Consider the following 13,914-nt stretch of genomic DNA (forward strand, 5'->3'; position numbering starts at 1 on the left):
AGGGTCCCTCGGAAGGAAGATAAGGTTTGGAAGGGGGTAGAAGGGGGTGAAATGAAGGTATAAGGGGAAGGATAAAAGGATGGGACAGACCCATTTGTCGTTGTATGTGTAATGTGATGTTTTTACTTCTTTATTTTAATGTTGATGTCAGTTCGACCTAAGACCTGTTGAGTGACGTGAAATAATTGAAACGTTAGGAGGCTTGAGAATGTTTTACTAGTTTTAAGGTTCCAATATTGGATCGTCCTCCCTCTCTCCCTCCCTGCAGGGGGGGGGAGGGAGGGGGGACTCAGACCACGGTGCTATACAGAAGTTAGGAATGTTCTTGGGTTATTATGTTAGTTTACTTTCGGGCTCTCTTCCCCCTAACCCATTAACAGTGCTCGAAGTACTCTGTACGTTCGTCATGCACACAAGTGAATGTGATTTCAAAAATGACACACACACTCCAGACTGTTGTTCTTTGTTTACCGCAACGTTTGTTCATGTGTTGAGATGCTCATGCGTTAATTCATCATTCTTGAAACGGATAAGCAATAGATAAGAGTTAATGACATTTTGTGAGGGTTGACATTTAGACATAAACTAAAATATAAAATTATCAAAACCAAGAAGTCTTATTAAAGTGTGTATGATATAGTGTATATTGTTTGATATCATTTATATAATTTTTCTTCGGAAGACACTCGAAAACAAAGAGAAATTAGTAAACATTTCATATGTTCAATGATAACATATGGAGCAAACTTGAAGGTATAATGATGCATGATAATAATAACAATAATACTGTATAATGATCAGAATCAGAATACCAATTAACAAGCGCACAGCCAAGTGTCTGGTCAAAAGATGGTGAGATGAAACCTAGCTCGCCACACTTAGGTTGTTGTAAGATTTCCTTACAGGTAGGCAGTCACGAGCTGATGTTAACGGGCTGTTGACTGAACTAAGACCTATTGTTTCTGGAGTTCCACAGGGTAGTGTTCTTGGTCCACTATTATTTTTAGTATATACAGGTGAAATAGTTGTTGGCCTGGAAAACAAGATTGTTCAGTATACCGATGATGCAACACTTTGTGGATGTAGTAAATCTCCACTCATGAGAAATGAAGCTGCCCTCAGCCTCAGTCGAGAAATGGTCCGGATCGGGGAATGGTGTACAGTAGTCGGTGGGGTATGAGGCTGAACTCCAGTAAAACGAAAACACTATTGATTAGCAGACCTCGTACAGATTTCCCACCCCATTCTCCACTTCAGATGGATGGAACTTTGCTGAATGAGTCTGAAGCTTTAACTATCCTAGTTGTAACCTTTGACTCACACCTAACTTTCGAGAAGCACCTAATGAAAGTTTCAGCAAATGCCACACGAAAGTTAGGTATTGTTCGTGAGGCCTCATATATTTAAAAGTGATAAAATCAATGCAACCCGTTTTAGGTCATTAATTTTGTAATTCCTTTACTAGAATACTGTTCTCTGGTGTGGATGTCTGCTTCTTCCAGAGATTTAAGTCTTTTAGATAGAATGGTTCGTGGTGGTAGGTTTCTATTTCCTAACAGTAGCAGTTATGACTCGAACCATCGACGGTTGGTATCTTGTTTGTCACATTTTCATAAGTTGTATTTCAACAGAGATCTTTCACATTCACAATTGATCCCTGATCCCCTTTATCTGCCGAGAGCAAGCAGATTCGCTGAACAGCAGCACCAATATACAGTAAATGTGCCTCGCTTCAAACTTCCCAGTTCCAGAGGTCCTTTATTCCTCACCGTTGGACTGTGAAACAGCCTCCCAAAGGATGTTGTGCAGTTGGAACTTCAGAAGTTCAAGCGAAGGTGCAATGCATTATTACCCTAATACTATTCTCCTTGCATTTTAATACATTTTTCTATTTATTAGTATGTTAATTCATTTTTCTTTTTAAGAAGTGGGATCTCTTCTACCTGCATTTCCCTTTACCTCCTCTTACTTTTTCCTAGTGAACACTATATTTTTTGGAAGCTTGAATTTCAAATCAGTGGCCCCTGTGGGCTGGTTCCATATGAATAAGGTTCATCTTCTGAATAATAATATTAATAATCATTTTACGACACTGCCTTCCAGTTTTCTGAGAACTACCACTGTCCATTTTCATCTTTTTCCATACCTGCATTCGACAGAAATCTTCTTGACTGATAGTCTCAGAATACGGGAACAGCAGGTTACATGCAAAGTACTCGTATTAATTTTGCGAATATCATTATTATTCAAATATAAGTTCGTAAGTTTTGAGTTAATCTTGTTATTTCTTAATTTATTATTATTATTATTATTATTATTATTATTATTATTATTATTATTATTATTATTATTATTATTATTATTTCAGCAGTACTGTGGATATTTGCTCTCTGTAGGGCATAATTTTCAAGAAGGCATCACCCGTATAATAATGCTCACATATCGCCTTGGATAGATTAAAACGCATCCTCGCGGAGTATTGTTCCTGTAACACTCTCACTTTCTCTCAGAATTACAGCTCCATACGCTGTTGATATTCACGGGGTCTACTTGTCTGTTATAGCTACTGAAATTTCCTTGTAAAAAAAAAAAAATTCATCGCGAACAGACGTCTCCCACGTTAATTCAGATTCTGCAGTGGATGGAACAATACGATTACAGGATAAAACTGGTGCATCCCAAAATTTCTTGAGTGTCTCTTGTCACCGAATGTCACTCGATGCAGACTTCGCAAGCAACAGAAAGCATTTTCACACCGATTCAGTAAGATTGTGACTATCTGTCAAGGATTTGCTTCGAGTGGTTTCTTTGATAAAGTTAGTTTCTTTATTATCATATACTTTTTCACTTATTAGATCAAGAGTAATTGAGTAATCTCCACAGTTGAGATTTTTCAGAATATTTTTCTGCAGACGCCGTCTTTGTTACGTAACATTCTCTCTCTCTCTCTCTCTCTCTCTCTCTCTCTCTCTCTCTCTCTCTCTCTCTCTCTCTCTCTCTCTCTGACACACACACATGTATTGTAAACTTATAATATTGTTGTAAACGCATATTTCGGCTTCAATCTGTGGAAAAGAGACATGGGAAGTTTTAAATTCCCTGTAAAATTAATCGATGTGACCTGATTGAGCGGATGCAGAGACCGGAATGAATACAAAGGGGAACACCATCAGTTTCGCCATAGTTCAGTTTCCTCAGGAAAGTATCTATAGGCAATAAAAAAAATTCTGCTCTTAATTCTCCGTGAAAATTAATTTTTCGTTCTTCCGTTTCTTTTGGTCTTGTTGAGACGCTGGATGAGCCTTCACTCGTTGATTTCTTTTCCTCTTGATCAGTTTGCGATGTTGGTTCTTTCTTTCGTTAATAGTGGTGTTTGCAGTCTTTGGAAGGAAAATGTTCCATGTATACTTTTAACCGGATTCCATAGTTGGTTGGCGACCTTCTAGGATTTACAGGAAAACGTTCAAAGTCGACTCCGAAGTTTGACTGGCGTTGTTGGTATTCAGTTAGTTATACAAATGGGTACTCACAAACCACATTTACCTTTATATTTATTAAAGCCAGTATTCATCTCCTTTTATCGCTACTTTTGATACACACTGCTTCGTAGTAATCTTTCTTTACCTTCTGGACGAGACGGAATCGTTAGTTGACCAATGATATTCGAACAAAGGATTTCCCTTCTCTTTATCTGCAGGAAATTTTTCCTCCTACCACACATGCTACGTTAGGATTCAGTGACAAATACATTCATGTAACTGCTTGGAAACGCCCATAAAATTTAAAAAATTCATAGGTTGAGTGAATGGCAACAAATTGAATTAGATATTCACGCTTTATGAACAGTGTTCAAAATACTATGAACATTCTTCATGCACACATGTGACTGTGAATTAAGACATGGTTTGAAGACTGCTAAGTGGCGACACAAATGATGTATGGGCACATGGCCGCGAAATTGCTTTGGGAGAGGCTTCTGAACTTGGAAATTAAAGCAGGGTTTTGTCAGCGAAAGTGGAAAGTTGACAGTATTTCTCCCCCACCCCAACCCCCGCGCTGAATAGATAAAGAACAGGGGAACTGATATGTTCTCATACATCACCAAGGTTGCGTACAACACATATATTCATTTCACAGGCAATTTTTTCTTTTTTTTACAAAGTAATGTATGGCAGCTTTTTCGGGATGCTGATAAGTTACTGGGTTGCACAGAGGAATAAAATTACAAATAAGAATGTAACAAATATATAGATGGGCACAGAATGTAAATATCACAACTGGCCCACACTCCAACTCACCAAAATACATTTCAGAACGCTGATAAGGTAGTAGCCTGCAACTAAGTGAAATATTGTATAAGCAAGTCAAAATATGATATACAGACGGCATTCCACATCCTTACTTAGTTGTCGACTTTTTGGGATGCTGGAAAGGTAGTAGTGTGCTCCTATGCATTAAGCTCTGTCACTGATAGGATGACAGAGGGTTGTCGTCATCTTCGAGGTATGCCAGGTGCAGCTTGTTGATTAAGACCCGATCCTTATTCCTATGTATCTGCATATAGTTTTATTTGTTTGTTTGAGGATTAGGTAGGGAGACCTGTAAGGTGGTGTAAGAGTGGATTTGTGGTTGCTGTTTCTCAGAAACATTAACCAATCTATATGTAGGTTTTTTTGGCATTACTACGTCTTCATATTTTCTTATGTTTGTTTATTTTGATGGTGCTATTTGACAGCTTTACGAAGTCTTGAAAGGGGTTTTCGTTGGCCGGTGTTGTTAGTGGAGGAGAATTCCTTGGAAACACAGATGGTTTTGTAAGGTGTCAAAGAAACGAGCAGGTAAAGGTTACTGCTGATTTATTACAGATCCAGGCGGCTTATATTGCGGCCGACTGACGCCGGGCCGTGAGAGACAATGGAATTGACTGTGATCTGAGGTCGAAACAATAAACAATAATATGCAGTGAACGAAAGTACGAATTACAATACGAAACATACAGAGACACAATATAGATACAGTCTTGATGCCTGTGAATGAAGAAACATGTGATACACAATGTGTGACATTCGTATAAATACCATAAAGTAAAAATGATTAAAATGCGTGACCTGGCACGTTTTAGGCGTGACTAATTTAGCTTGAAGAAAACGGGAAGTCACCAAAGAAAACAAGCTCAGCGGAGACTTAATTAATGGCGCCGCGAAACACTATCCTGGCGCCGAATTGGTGACTTTACAAATACTCCCAAGACGAGGGACGCGTCTGATTAATCCCTGTACCTGGTGGGACGCTGAAGGGTGCCGCGGCTCCTTGAGGATAAATGAGGGCCTCCCGCCTGTGAGGCTGCTGTTTGGGCGGTCCTTCCTGGGCGGCCGCGCCTGCAGTGGTGAGGGCGTGCTGGAGTGCGTTTGGGCGGAAGGGGTGCTGCGACGCTGCCGGGACTCTCCGACAGGAAGGCGGGCTTTAGCCGGTCTATGGAAACCCAGTCGTTCCTGCCTGGAAGTGCCAGCCGGAACGCCTTGCTGTTCCGTTCCAGCACGCGGAAGGGTCCCCTGTAGGGCTTAGTTAGTGGTGGACGGACGGCGTCGACTCTGACGAAGACGTGGGTGGCGGATGACAGCTGTGGCGGCACGAAGGTGGTTGCTCTGTCGATGTATGAGCGCCTGCAAGGGGCGAACTTGCCGGCCACGTCGCGGAGCCTCTGCAGAGATGGGGAGTGGCGATCATCCGTCACGAGCTCTCCGGCACCACGAGGGGTTCCCCATAGGTTTGTTCAGCTGCGGATGGGGTGCCGTCGGCTCTGGGGCGGTCCTCAACCCGAGGAGGACCCACGGCAGCTGATGTTTCCAGTCCTCGGCGGTGCAGCGGGCCATGAGGGATGACTTTAAGGACCTGTGGAACCGTTCAACCAGGCCGTTGGCCGCTGGGTTGTACGCTGTGGTGGTGTGGTGCGTGGTTCCCAGCAGTTGAGCCAGGGCAGACCACAGCTCGGAGAGGAAAGCGGGGCCCCTGTCGGTTGTGATGTGGTCCGGGACGCCGAAGCGGCTAACCCAACTGGAGAGCAGGGCCTCGGCGCACGCGCTGGCGGTGGCTTCTTGCATGGGCGTGGCCGGGCCACCTCGTTGAACGGTCTACCACCGTGAGGAGGTATCTGGATCCGCCTGATGGGGAAGGGGCCCGACGACGTCGATGTGGATGTGGCCGGCGCGCCCTGGCTGTGGGAACTCGCCTACCCCGACTGCGTGTGACGACCCACTTTACTGGTCTGGCACTGCAGGCACTGTTTTGCCCAGGCTGTGGCGTCCTTTTGCACCCGTGCCAGACGAACTTTTTGAAAGCAGTTTGGCCGTGGTCCTGCCGGAGGGGTGTGAGGCCGTGGATGATGTCAAATACCTGGCGGCGGCGTGAGGCTGGAACCAAAGGGCGGGGCTGGCCTGTGCTGATGTCACAGAGCAGACTGGGGCCTCCGGGGCGAGGGGTCACGTCCCGCCACTTGAGGGATGTGATGGCGGTGCGGTATGCTGGGGTTTCTGGGTCAGCGGCCTGTTCTCTGGCAAGGTCCTGGTAATCTACACCAAGCTGCACTGCGTTCAACTCGACTCTGGAGAGGGCGTCTGCTACGGGATTTTTCTTGCCGGGAGGTACCTGACGGAACAGGTAAATTCGGCTATGGCTGAGAGGTGGCGCTGCTGTCTGGAAGACCATGCGTCCCCTTGCTTCGTGAAAGCGTGAACCAGTGGCTGGTGGTCTGTGAAGATTGTGAAGGGCGTCCCCTCCAGGAGGAACTTGAAGTGCCGAACTGCGCTGGTACATCGCGCAGAGTTCCCTGTCGAAGGTGCTGTATCGGGACTCTGCGGGATTGAACTTCTTGCTGAAGAAGGCGATGGGCTGGGGCGCCGTTGATGATTTGCTCCAGAACAGCACCGCAGGCAACGTTACTGGCGTCTGTCGTCAGCTGGGGGAGCCTTGGGATCCTGGTGTGCCAAGGCGGTTGCCTTGGTGAGGGCGGCCTTCGTCCGGGAAAAGGCCTGCTGCTGGCTGGGTCCCCAAGACAGGGACCGGTTGACCTTTTAGGACTTCCGTCAGGGGCGTGGTGTGCGCGATCCCGGGATGAAGCGCCTGTAGAAGTTTACCATCCCAAGGAACTCCTGGACGGCCTTGATGGAGGTGGGTGTCGGGAACTTTGCTCACGGCTGCCACTTTCGATGTAAGAGGGCGGACGCCTGTCGGAGATACCTCGTGACCCAGGAACTCTGCTTTCTGGACGCCGAATGTACACTTGTCAAAACGGACGACGAGGCCGTTTTCTTGGAGGCGCTGGAGGACTGCTTTGATGTGCCTTTGGTGTTCGCTGTGAGACCTGGAAAATATGAGAATGTCGTCGACGTAGCAGACGCAGAATTTTAGGTCCCCCAGGATGCTGTCCATGAGCCGCTGGAAGGTGGCCCCGGCGTTCCTCAGCCCGAAGGTGGAGAAGGCGAACACATAGGACCCGAAGGGCGTGATGATGGCTGTCTTTGGTATGTCCTCTGGCGCAACAGGTACCTGAAAATAAGATTTAAGAAGGTCCAATTTAGTGAATATTTTGGCCCCGTGAAAGGAGGCCGTAAGGTCTTGCATATTGGGCAGAGGGTAGTGGTCGGGCTCCGTTGCAATGTTGAGCCGTCTGTAGTCGCCGCAGGGTCTCCAGGAGCCGTCCGGTTTCTGCACCATGTGGAGGGGGAGGCCCATGGACTGGAGGCTTTCCTGCAGATGCCCATCCGTTCCATCTCCGCGAATGCTTTTTTCGCCTCCTGAAGGCGCTGAGGGGAAGCCTGCGGAACTTCGCATGTGTCGGGGCCCTTTAGTCACTATATGGTGGTATATGCCGTGCTTGGCTGGGGCCCGGGGACTTGGCGAAGCTCGGGCTTAAACACCTCAGGGAACTCCGACAGAAGGTGTGCGTACTGGTGGGGGCGACGGCGGCGCTGATGGTGGGTCTGGGTCCCGCCGTTAACGGGAGAGACCGGCAGGAGTCGGTATCGAGGAGGCGCTTGCGCCCACGTCGACTAGCAGGCCGAAGTGCGCCAGAAAATCGGCCCCAGGAGTGGGGTTCCCACGTCCGCGACGATGAAGTCCCAGGAGTAACTCTGGCCAAGGATGGAGATCGACAGGAGCCTGGTGCCGTAGGAGAGGATGGGGTTCCGTTGGCGGCCGTCAGGAAGGCGGCCGGGTCTGGTGTCTGGTTGCGGTCCTCTCTGGATGCTGGGAAGACCGACTTGAAGGCTCCTGTGTCGACCAGCATCATCCTGCCGGAGACGGTGTCGCGGACGTAGAAACCTACTGTTTTGAGGCCCTGGGTTCTTCGGCTGCCATGGCGGCCTGTCCTGCTGGGCCGCCACCCCCGTTTTTGAACGGTTGAACGAGCAGGGCGGCAGGCAGTTTCGGGCGTCCTTTCCGAACCACTTGTGATAGCGACAGAAGCCCGGGACCACCGTCTACTGTGGTTCGGTGGACGTCTGTTGGCGATGGCGTTGACGGGCTGCTCACGCCCTCTTCAGGCTGGACGGAGCCGACCGGCTGAGTGGCCGGTTTTAGCCGCTGTGAAGCCTTGACGGAGTCTGTGAGGTGTTGTGCCGCCTCTCTGAGGTCCTCGACAGGCATGGTGTAGGGGTGCGCGATCTGGTTGCGTACTTCCGGGAGGAGTTGGCGAAGGAAAATTTCCCGTCTGACGGCTTATCTCCTGCCGCTTGTTCGTGCCACCCGAGACTGGTGTTTACAGGAGATCTACGACCATGCCCCAAAGCGTCTCTTGGTTCGAGGTCGTGGCGTGGATTATTGGCAAGGTCGATAGCACGGGCGGCCCGCTCGGCGATGGGCAGGAGCAAGCTTCGAGGAGGAACTTTTTGTGGTGCCGTATGTGAGGGTGAGTGTTTCGGGTACCCGCGAGATGAGTTTGTTGTACACGTCCTCCGGAAGGGGCGTTGAGCACTGTGTCGGCCTGTAGGATTTCGTCCGTGAGGTCCGCGATTCTGAAGTGGCTCTCCACCCCGCGCAGCCACCTCGATGGGTTGCCCTGCGAAACGGCGGCAGCTTTAGGGTGAGGGCGCCCGCGATTGTGTTGCCCGGCCGTCGTGTGTTCGGGGCGCTGGTGTGGAGTTGCGGGAGGGCCTCGATGCGGGGGCGGGCGCGGCTGCGATGGGAGGTAGGTAAACCTCGGAGTCCGCGGGGTCCGCGTTTAACTGCATGAAGGAGGGGATATCCGCGTCCATGCTCGCTCCTTTGACCCCTTACTGGAGTAGGATACTCGCGTCAGTACGCACTTTCGTGCGCCGTGTGGTTCCGCTAGTGACGCTGGTGGGGTACGCCGACGAGAGTCAGCACGCTCAAACGCTGGTTACAGCGCCGTGTTTAGGCCGCTAAGAGCGTTTTTTGGAGAAATCCTGGAGCCAAGACTGAGTCGCCGTGTGAGTCCGCTAATGGCTCCGGGATACTCCGGGGGTCACCACTGTAAGGTGTCAAAGAAACGAGCAGGTAAAGGTTACTGCTGATTTATTACAGATCCAGGCGGCTTATATTGCGGCCGACTGACGCCGGGCCGTGAGAGACAATGGAATTGACTGTGACCTGAGGTCGAAACAATAAACAATAATATGCAGTGAACGAGTACGAATTACAATACGAAACATACAGAGACACAATATAGATACAGTCTTGATGCCTGTGAATGAAGAAACATGTGATACACAATGTGTGACATTCGTATAAATACCATAAAGTAAAAATGATTAAAATGCGTGACCTGGCACGTTTTAGGCGTGACTAATTTAGCTTGAAGAAAACGGGAAGTCACCAAAGAAAACAAGCTCAGCGGAGACTTAATTAATGGCGCCGCCGAAACACTATCCTGGCGCCGAATTGGTGACTTTACAGTTTAGCTGAACACCATTTCTGTTGGAAAAGTGTAGGGTCGTTCTTTGGGCTCTGCATGTAACCCAAAGATGATACAGGGTATGTGTGATTTCACATACGGCCCATCACACCTGGCTGTGAGGGTGTCCCTACGGATCAGTGTGTCCTCTCAGCCATGCCATTGGTAGGTGTGTTGCAGGGGGTGATGTGAATTTTTGCCCTAAATAATTTGGTTTGGGATGTCCGTACATTACAGATGAATCCCGGTCCTCTGTCAGATGTTATTTCATGGGGAATGACAAAACTGCTGATTCATCTGTTGAAGAGTGCCTTAGTGCAAGCATGCGCTGTTGCTTTGCTTTTGACATTGATATTGCTTCTGGCATTTTGTAAATCTTTCTGTTACCATAAAAATGTATCTGCATCTGTGAGGTGGGGGTAGGGTTCCCACATTGTCAGTGTGTGACAAAGTGTGGCCTAGGTGAGGGAAAACACCTGTGCAGGATTCCATGTTCCAGTTTATTTGACTTCTTTGACACTTTAATCACTGTTTGGTCCCCCATTTCATATCTCTCTTTACTACATGCCAGAAGAATTTCTCCTGGAGGGATAAACGAGGCCATATATTAGGATGCATTTTTTTAGGAGGATGTTGGCACTAGAGGGCATGAGCTACCTGTGCTGGTATCACAGAGGCTTACCCTTGCTATGAGGTTGAATAGGACATCTTCCAATCATAGGTTTGTGACGTTCATGTGATAGTCTTTTGTTTCATTGTATTGAGTTCTTCATAATTAATCTTTAGTTTCACGCTGTTGATTTGCATTCTGGATAATACAGCTACTGCTAGGTATTTCTTGCCCGATTTATGACATATGATACACAGGAATTTGGTAGTCACTGGGAACTGATACTGTTGAAGGCCAGAGTATGTGACGAGCTTTTTGGTGAGGGCGTGCATAAGCTAATGATCTGCTGGGTTGGTGGAAGGAGTACCTTGAAGGTGTGTGAAGCGTCTGGCACTCAGGTGGATAGAGAGAAATCGAAGGTGTTGTATTTTATTTCTGCAAGAGTTAGTTTTCTGCTGAAGAAATCTAAAGCTTGAGTTGTCCCACCAATTGATATTCACTTACAGTTCCCATTGTGATAAGCTTGCATGCATTGTGAGTAAATTTTGCAAGGAGTTTGGGGAATACCAGAATGGTTGCATTTGCCAGGACATCATGAATGGGTTTGAAGGCCTCACAATAGGCGAGTGCCAATTCAGGGTATAGTAGGGGGACCCATGGTTTGTGCAGTGTTTAGGAGGAATCCGTGGCAGTAGTTGACAATTCCTGTAAATTCTTAAACTTATTTGGTGCTGGTAAGAGTCAGGTATTTTCTGATGGCTGACCCTATGGATTATAAGGGGTAAATGTCACTTGCTGCTACTTCATGGCTCACAAATTCAGTGATGCTTCTGGTGAACCATACAACCAGGCCATGATCTCAGAATAGGAAGAGCACAGTTCTGATTTGGTTTTGGTATTCATGATTTTTGGAGGTTGTCGATGTATAACATGGAGAAGGGAAGGTCGCAGAGTATGTTGTCCAACAGCCTTTGGATGTGGCACCAGAGTATTCAAGGCAAAATGTGGAGTAATTAAATGTGTAGGCACCTTAAGGGCTTGATGATCACCATGTTTAGTATGACCTTGCAGCATACAGACACTTAAAAGCAGCCCTTCATGAGGTCAAACTTGCAGAGAATTTTTGTGTTGTACTGGGTGGAGGTAATATCTGCCATGTGTGGAAGTGGGTTGTGGTTGGGCTTTGTCTCTAGATTGAAATGCCTGTAGTCTCTGCAGGGTGCCAAGAAGCATCCAGTTTTTTTTTTCTTTCATTTTTTACCGCATGGAGTGGGGAGGCCGTGATCTGGAGGCCTTCTGTCGAAGGCCCATCCACACCATTTCTCTGAAAGGCTTTTAGGCAGTGGCTAGTTTCTCCCGTTGCGAGCAGTGGAATTCAAGAGCTGACTCTATGGGCCTGTCCTTTTTATAAAGTGGTCTGTACAATACTTTGCTGGTATCCTAGGGGTTTGCTTCTGATCAAGCTCGAATTCCTCCAGGAATTCCTATAGGCTCGATGATGAGTGATACTGTCTTTAATTGAAGAGGCAACGCCCAGTAGGCAACGGGGAGGCGACAAAACCCCCACATGACAAAACCCCCACCGACAAAACCTCCACCGACAAAACCTCCACCGACAAAACCCCCATACGACAAAAACCCCATATGACAAAACCTCCCTACGACAAAACCCCCACCAACAAAACCCCACCGACAAAAACACCCATATATTTTCTAGAAGCAGCTTACTGAAATGACTAGTGTATATATAGTTTTTTTTTTAAATCGTTTATTAAAGAAGATAAGATTATAAAGTAAAAATTTACAGTTTCGTAATATTTATTACACAAAACATATAGGAAGTCAGAATTTATATATTCTTATATTTTTTGCTACACCATTAAGAAATTCTTCGATGTCCTTCTTACCATTACTAAAATCAAGACAAAGATTTTACAATCGCGATTGCAATTTTACAGTTTCTCTCTTAATTTTCTTACGAAGAGGTTCTCCGATGGCATTCTTTTCCAAGCAAGTTTGAACCATCAGTGCATCTTTGTTCAGAGCTTCAATTGCAACCCAAACTGTGGGATGACTATAACCAACCAGGTATTTAAAAGTATTGTTCCAAGTTTCACACTGGTTATTTGTACGGTCTTCGCCACTAACTGTTGCTTCATACACGCTCCATTTTTCAGGAGGAAATAATGGTGGAATTTGTCTTGCACGACGCTTAGTACCTGTCACATACGTCGAATCAAAATATGCCAACAGAGGTTCAAGATGGCTAGGGCAGTTCAATTTAAGGAAATTCATGCCATCTATGATTCTATCAGATGGAAGAAAAGCAAGTCCGTCAACCATACCACAAAAATGTTTTGTAGATTCATCTTCCTTGTAGATACTGCTCAGTCCTATGCTTTGTAGTTTCCGCCATGTATTCTGTGTTAAATGGTAAAAACATGTTTTCGTATGGATTTGAGGTCCCAGTACATTTTCTATAGCATTCAAAAGTGATTTTTCAAAATCGGTCATAGTAGTATCGGGATTCATATGTAACCCTAGTTCCTCTCATTTATCTAGAACTGTTGCAAGAAATTCTTGATAGATTTCCTGTGATCTGCCGGAAAGGAAACCATACACACAGCTTATTGCTGAATCACCGAGAGGAGCTCTAATAACAAATAGCTGTTCAAATGACACAGGAGCCGATGCAAAGGTTCCATCCATATACCAGGTATGTGCCTTAGCTAAATGGTCCATCGCATCTCTTGTTGCAAATATAATGATTCGATTATTGGCTTCAGCACCATTATCATGAAGAAGAAAAGGCACAGAATGTTCTCCTCGTGTCATAGACCATTCACCTAAAATCTTCAAGTCCTTCAACGATTCGGGATCCTTAGGGCGTCCTTCTTGGCGTTATCTTTGAACATATCTTTTAACTGTATTTATATTTCCCATGGCAATTCTTCCGTCCTGAGTCATACTCTCCAACGAATCCGCTACAATGCGACTAGTATTTCCTCTAGTTGATTTGGCCTGTTGATAGAAGGTTGTATGCACTTTTGCTGCTTCCACTGATCCTTCATCTCCCGCATGATTATGTTCAATAATTGAAATGACGTCCGATATTGCTAAATTTGTTGTTATTTTTCCATTACATCCAAACGCTGATCTTCTGGAACATTCCCACCTCATCGTAGAAGCACTGGTGGATTTTTTTAGTATACATATAACCTTTATAGCAAAGTTTCTCTCCACCTTTATTATTACGGATGACTTCCATGATGAGCAAAGGAGTACAGAAAAAATTATTTCCACTCAAACTAAAGCTCCGTCTTAAGAAAAAAAAGTCATTTTGTAATAATTGTAAATAACTAGCAAAGGAGTATTGTCAATACAAATTTGTTGA

General features: G+C 46.2%; 1 protein-coding gene across 1 annotated transcript in view; it reads left to right on the top strand.

Annotated features, from left to right (window-relative positions):
* Positions 1-13,914, top strand: part of LOC136832754 (trafficking protein particle complex subunit 13) — a 180,299-nt gene that overhangs the window by 46,265 nt on the left and 120,120 nt on the right. The window lies entirely within an intron of this gene.

Source organism: Macrobrachium rosenbergii, chromosome 50, assembly GCF_040412425.1.
Source record: "Macrobrachium rosenbergii isolate ZJJX-2024 chromosome 50, ASM4041242v1, whole genome shotgun sequence".
In the NCBI taxonomy this organism is placed as follows: domain Eukaryota; kingdom Metazoa; phylum Arthropoda; class Malacostraca; order Decapoda; family Palaemonidae; genus Macrobrachium; species Macrobrachium rosenbergii.